Genomic DNA, 7,431 nt, shown 5'->3' with positions numbered 1-7,431 from the left:
CCCTTGGCGAATCACCTTCCTTATCTGAAAATAGTTGCCAACCTCATCGCTAAATTTGATGGCCACACTACCTCCAGATATAAAACTCTCTACCCATCGACACCATTTTGGTGAAAACCCCTTCATGCGTAAAGTTTTCAACAGAAAGGGCCATCTAACTTTATCATTGGACTTTTTGAAATCTATTTTAAAGATCACTCTATTCAACTTTTTACGGTGAAGCTCATGTATAGTTTCATGCAACACAACAATTCCATCTAGTATGTTGCGTCCTTGCATAAATGCTGTTTGAGTGGGCTTGACGACATGGCCAGCCACCCCGTTCAACAGATTAGTTGCGACCTTCGTAAAGATTTTGAATCTTACATTTAGAAGGCAAATCGGTCAATATTATTGAATACAACTGGCCTCCTTAATCTTAGGCAGAAGGATAATTTCCCAAAGTTTAAGCGCGAAATATCAAGGTCTTCAGTACGCAATTGGTTAAACAACTGAACCAAGTCTCTGCCTTGATTATGTCCCAAAAGTATTGATAAAACTCCGCCGGAAAACCATCCGGTCCCGGAGCCTTGTTATGTTCCATTTGAAAGACCGCGGTTCGAATTTCCTCCTCAGAGAACGGAGAAGTTAAGAATTCATTTTCGGCTTCCAAAACTTGTTGTCTCCAACTCAAAAAGTGTTTGAGTGGAAGGACCAAAAAGCTCTTTGTAATAATTAGTAATATAGTCTCTAAGCGGTGCGTCCCCCTCGATACGGCCTTCCTCCTGGTCAAGAGCAAAGATACGTTTCTTTCTATGTCTGCCATTAGCCAGCATTTGAAAGTATTTTGTATTATCGTCACCTTGAACGAGCGAGTCGGCATTGCAACGTTGGTACCATTTAATCTCTTCCTCATGGAGCTGGCGGGCAATCTGCTCATTTAGATGGCTTTTTTGCTCAATCTCAGCAGCAGAAAGAGGCCTCACCTTCGCAATTTTATTGAGGGTATCGATTAAAGTAGATAGTCGCAACTTTTTTTTTGTAAATGCCAGCAGTGTGCTTAGCCCATCCACGAAGGAATCGGTGCAAGGCGCGAATTCGATTATTCCATTCTTGAATGGGCGTGTTACCGCGAGGTTGACGCGCCTACACCTTCTTGACAAGGTCGAGAAGTCCCTCTCTAGTTAGCCATCCCAGTTCAAATTTAAACTGATAGTTAGAACTTGGAGTTGTTTGTCCAAAATCCGTTAGCAATGGAGTGTAATCCGACAAGGCCTCAATTCTTTCTAGTGCCTGTACCGAGGCTAGGGGATATTTATATTCCCAGTCGATGGTAACAAGCACCCGGTCAAGTTTTTCAAAGGTTGGAACTGATCGGTTATTCGCTCAGGTATACTGATGGCCAGAAATAGTGAGCTCCCCCAGGTCTAGGCTGTCAATAATAGCATTGAAGAGGAATAGCCACATAGTATCAAACCGGCCATTGTTTTTTCCCGTTGATATCAAAGGATATTGAAGTCCTCCCCCCCCCCCCCCCATTAAGATGGGATGGGGATTGTCTCGGCAGGTATTAACAAGTTCCTATAGAAAAGCAGACTTAAACTCCTCCTGGGCGGCGCCATATACAGCCAAGATGCTCCAAAGGAAGTTGTCGGACTTATTCCGAAGGTGAAATTTGATATGATATTCCCCCTTTGGTGTGGACAAATGTTCCAAGTACGTGGAATGGATGCCTAGCAAGATTCCACCGGACCTCCCAGACGGGGTAAGACGTGCCATTCATAATCGTAAACACATGAAAAGTGGTTAAGATCACGTGTTGGGAAGTCACGTTTGCCCAACTCAGTGATAGCCACAAAGTCCAATTCATGATCCTTTACACAATCGACAATATGTTTGTGTTTAGCCAAGTCACCAAGACCTCTGCTATTCCAAAACATGCCTCTCATGATGAACCATTTTGTTGTTGTTTAGAGGCCTTTGTCCTCTTAGATGGGCACCCTCTTTTCTTTCCTGAATTAGAATTGTTCTTTCGTACCAACGCCACAAGCTCACATAGCATAGTATCACGTACATTATCATCCAAGTCTACCGCAGTTGTGTCTTTAACTAGATGGGAGAGAAGCTTGCCTTCATGATTGGCATCAGCATCCTCATCCTCCTCATCTGACACGAGAGGGTCCGCAAATGTCGAAAACTTACGAGCAACCGCAAGCCGGTTGAACTCCACTTGTTTAAGAGCCCTAACAAAAACCTCTTTCTCATTACGTCCTAATGGAACTCCAAGGCTAGCAGTATTTGAATGCACTTTGGATTTATCAAAAGACAAAAATGATTGATGAGAGGAGGTACCTTCAAAGTCGAGGTTGCGGGCAGTTGTCCTGCATATGGCCCTCACCAAAGAGTCCTCTTCAGTGGCTATTGTACCATCAAGACCGATGGAGTGACGACCGCTGCGCCACAGCGATGATGGAACGAGGTTGGCAGTAGTGGCAGTCCCGGTGACCCCGAGTGGTGGAGTAGACGGGTGCGGCGACGATGAAGAAGACCGTGAGGGCTGCATGTCAACCTCCGGCTCCACGAGAGCCCTGGAAGAGGGCGCCCCTCCCGGTGTCGGAGGCGAAGAGGACAAAGCTCGCAACTCTGCCATCGCCGGCTCATGGTCGTCCCTAACAGACGGGGAGAAAATCACTCCTCGTCCGGTAGGTGACGTAGGTGTGGATGATGGTGGCGGCGAGGCCGCGCACACAGGAGCCTCTGCAGGTGCCAACCCCTCAAGGTGAGTCCGGTCCTGGCTCCCCTCTTCGGGCGAGGCGGTGCTGCTAGCTGAGTCGGAGTCGGCGGCGTCGAAGTCTGTGGCGCCGGCATCGTCAAAAGAGCCGGCGCAGTGTTCGCCGGGGCCGCCGTAGACGAATGTGCCGAAGGTGGAAACAAAGAAGCAGCCTTGGAATGACAGCGATGAAGAACTTATCCGACGTCGAAGACCCCCCCCCCCCCCCCCGAGATAGGCATGGACGAGTTCATCTACATGGGCACCACTCCACCCGTGGTAGGAGAAACCGAAGAGTCGTTGGACGATGAAGTGGGCTTGGGCCTCTTGTCTTAAATGTAAGTTTTTTTTAGAGATTGTAATAAAAGACTACATACGAATGTATATAGAAATATTTTAGAGTGTAGATTCATTCATTTTGTTTTGTATATAGTTCATAATGAAATCTCAAAAAGCACTTATATTTAGGAACGGAGGGAGTAACTTGCATTTGAGTAGGTTCTGTTGAGATAATAATGGGTCCAAGTTTACAGTTTTCCGTACATGTAGGCCTCATATCCATGCATGGTAACGTACTAGTACTTGCTAGTTTAAACTTCACAATCGTCGATTAATTCTATGTCGACGGATCGACCGCGATGCGTCGACATACACATACGCTTTCACATTTGAAGTATACTTCATTGCTAGTTGACGCTGCCACTCACCCACCGCACTCATTAGTCCAAGAAAATTCTGCATCATAGCCCACGAGATCTTTGTTCCTGAGCACTCTTTTGTTTTTATTTACTCTGCATATTAGATTTGACTGAAATCAAACTTATTAAAGTTTGGTCAAGTTTATAGAAAAATTTATGAACATTTACAATAATAAATCTGCGTGATATGTCGACGGCTTACTACTGGGAATCGTGGGTGCCACATTTCTTCTCATAGATATACAAACACGTATCACCCACTTCCTACAATCCGGCAGGCTCCGCGGGATCAACTATATGAGGTGAAAGTATATTCAATAATGAATGTAATGGTGTCGATTTGTTATTGTATATATTAAGATTTTTGTCTATAAAACTTGTTAAAGTTTATAAAGTTTAATTTTGACCAAAACTAATATGCGAAGTAAATAAAAAAGGAAGGAGTATATATTACTTTAGAACTTTAGATAGCTACCAGTCTTCTATAGCTGTCCTCCACGTCAGTTGTAGATAGCCGTAAAAACAGGCCGTCTATTTTGCTATCTGTAGCTCACAAAAATTAGGAAATATTGTTGATCTGAAATACGATGGTTAGGTGGAGGGAACAAGCGAACAATCCGATACAGACGTCTGAGCGTATACCGGGAATAGGGCAGTAGGCTATCGATAACTAGCAAATTTTATGGGTTATCCACATAGAAATATCGAATGTGGCAAGTGTTACAGACGGCTGGCTGAGTGGACGCCTCCGTACAAGCCAATTCCAACCGGCCGACGCGTACGGACACGGATTTGATCCGATTTTTGTTCGTTTGGATCGGCGGAAGGGGCGGTGTCCGCTCTTGTCCGTGTTTACCCTGCCAAGCACGCCAACAAGGACACGGCGGCGGTAATGATCGCCCTCATCGTACGCTTACTCCGGTCTCCGGCAAGTTTGGTAGTTGGTTTTGTGTTATGTCCGGGCTATAAGATCAACAGTAGATAGACATTCACAATGCATGTGTACATATATGCTGCCTTGCCTCTGTAAGTACCCATCGAGGATTAAAAGCACGACGGTGATGCAGGTCCCATGGGATGTGACGGTCGTCGGCTGACCCGCGCGCGGTTGTCGCCTGTCGTTGCTGCCGAATAAACGCCAGGCCTTGCAATGCAAAGACTAGCTTGATTTTAATTATTAATGGACGCATAACATAATTTTCCTCTGGTTTCTTTCAACTACCAGCGTATGTCTGGTTCTAAATTTGTGGCCGAGGACAAGGATAAGGATAGGAGCGTGTGTTTATGCTTCTGGTCCTGCTAATTAAATTTGCTAGTCGCAAATGGAACGTGTACTGCAGATTTTCTATACGTCCGATCCCCTCCCCGGGCCGCTCCCGCAGGCGCCCCCGGGAGGAACCCTAGCGCCGCCCCCTTCGCCTCAACCCCCTCCCTCGCCGCCGGGGCGTCGCCGGCCAAAGGCCGTGGCGTTGGCGGCGGTGGGGCGGCTCCCGCACGCAGTTGGGGACTCCGCGGGGCGTTCCCATCTGCCTGGTGGTGCCGGGCGTCGGGCTGGCCCTGCCTCGGCTCATTCTCCCCCTCCTGGTGTCCCTCGCTAGCGCCGCCTCCTCCCCTCCGTGGTGGTGGGTGGTGGGGGATGGATCTAGAATCCCTGCCCAGATCCGGTGGATGGTCGGGTTGATGTTGGCAGCGGCGGCCGGCGGCATAGGCGTGGTGGCGGCGAGTCTCGCAGCCTTTGGGCATCGTGGAGGTGCCGGCGGCGGCGAGTGCTTAGCCTGGTGGTGGCGGCGGCCGTGCACGGGAGTTGGATTTCTTCGAACAGATCTGGGTGAAAACTTGCTTTCGCCTATTGCCAAGGCCGGCGGTGGCGGCGCTATCTGCATTGTTCCCTTCTTGAAGGCATCACCGTGGAGAAGCTCAAGGCCACTCTCTGCTACCTCCGGGGGAAACCCTAGATCGGATGATCGGATGACGGCGGTGCTCTATTGTCGTTCCCCCCTTTGGGGCGTCATTCTTGGAGGTACACACGTGATCGAGGGACCAGAGGATGGATTCTTTGGTGGAGCGGTGCGTCATCTCACTCATTGATGGCTGCGGATCCCGGCGGCATGGCGCTGTGGTGACTCGGCGTCCGATGCGCGCAGATGGACTCGCGCAGGAGGGTGACGCGGTCTGGCGTGGTGGTGGCGTCGATGACAACTAGATCGGGCAAGGTAGATGTAGCAGTACAGTTCCGAAAATGGATTGGTGGCAGGTGGCTGCGGCGGCCTCATACCTGGCAGGCGTCCTGGTTGAGGAGTGCGCCGGACCAGGGGGTGCCCCATACCCGGCAAGGGTCCTGGATGGGACCTCAGGTCTTAGATGGTAGGTTTGGCTGCGAGGTCTGTTTGGTATTAGGCCCAGACTATCAGCACCCCTTCATCAATTGGATAGGAGTAGCGACAGATGTTGCCTAGACGGTGGATTTAGTCTTACTGTTGTATTACTTTGTAAGGTCTTGTGTGAACAATTAATAAAATGGATGCATGCATCGTCCAGATGCCACTACTAGAAACTACAATTTTACCTAGGGTCATATACCCTAGGTGAAATAGGGAAAACCATAGGTAAAGACTTTACCTTGGGTTTGCCCTAAGTAAAGAACCCTAGGTAAAGTCTAGACGGGACCCCAGGATGCATCTAACCAGCCCTAGGGAAAGTTCTTTACCTAGGGGCACAAGCCCTAGGGAAAGAATTTCACACGGCTGATGCATCCACCGTGTAAAGTTTGTTTCACCTATAGCCAGCTCTAGGGGAAGATCATGGGACCCTTTTGCAATGTTACATAATCATACACTTTCCCTAGAGCTATGTCCCTACCAAATTTGAATTATACCGTAGGGAAACACCAGATTCATATGTGCCATAATTCCAATTTGCAATTTGAATTTGAATACATAACTAGAATATTTCAAATAGGAGCCATAATTCTGACCCAAAATAACATCGCATAATTAATATAGATATCTCTAGATATCAATTATCACATGCATACATCAGATGCAAATCACCAGCCATTAAGTTTGTCCAAAAATAAGCTATAGCTAGTGTTTGCTACAGCTAACCAATAAACATCTCGACCAGCATGTACATGCTTGTCGTAGTTCAACTACAGTTTCCTACATCACCAAACATGTACCAGCATGTTAACTATACATGCACCAAAATGTTACTTCACGCACTATACATCCAAGAACATCAATGGACTCGTTGGGTGCCCAGTAGTGATAGGCTTAGTGCACCAGTTCCACACTCGCTGAAAAATCCCCCAAACATCCCTTCATCGCCTGCTGCAGCACGATCATTTGATCCAACATGAAGTTCCTGAAAAGTAAGATTTAACATATTTTTAGAGGCTAGAAGATGACAACAGTAACTTGTTACGGAAATAACTAGAAAGCATAAAGAAATGATCTTGAAGCAAGTGAAATTGTTCCAGGGAATATGCAAAAAGAGCAAGAGCTTTTTGGAGCTAATCGGAAATCTCATCATGGACCAACCATATGCAGCAACGAGCACAATGTGTACATGTAGTACCATCAGGAAAAATATGACTTCTCATTCACAAGATAACAGCACTGTGTCAAAAGGTGTCCTAAGATTGTTTCAAGGTTTCATCACCTGATACTGTGATAAATACATAAAATCAATAAAATAAACAAGAAAAGGAGAAGAGATGTTGGCAGAAAAGGCAAAAGCAGGAGGCAAAGAATGCAGGAGCATCATCCATAGTAAATACCTCTCACACCAAAATGTAACTATGTTGTGATATATTATTTTTAGTGTACACAAAATCAGAAAATAAGGCAAGATCTTTGTTTCCAAATACAATATAGCATGTACTACACTTGAACACTACGTGTTGCAGTACAGATTATGGCAGCCCCACTAATGAATATTGATCCCCCAAATGAGCCAACACCACATAGGCTATGTGAACACATT

General features: G+C 46.8%; 1 non-coding gene across 1 annotated transcript; it reads right to left on the bottom strand.

Annotated features, from left to right (window-relative positions):
• Nucleotides 1-7,018: 7,018 nt before the first annotated feature.
• LOC123140422 (small nucleolar RNA snoR31/Z110/Z27) lies at nucleotides 7,019-7,115 on the bottom strand. Its single transcript, XR_006469986.1, has one exon. It is a non-coding gene; the product is annotated as a small nucleolar RNA snoR31/Z110/Z27 (small nucleolar RNA).
• Nucleotides 7,116-7,431: the final 316 nt, after the last annotated feature.

The sequence above is a fragment of the Triticum aestivum genome, chromosome 6B (assembly GCF_018294505.1).
Source record: "Triticum aestivum cultivar Chinese Spring chromosome 6B, IWGSC CS RefSeq v2.1, whole genome shotgun sequence".
NCBI lineage: Eukaryota > Viridiplantae > Streptophyta > Magnoliopsida > Poales > Poaceae > Triticum > Triticum aestivum.
This window is presented reverse-complemented; position numbering and strand designations above follow the sequence as displayed.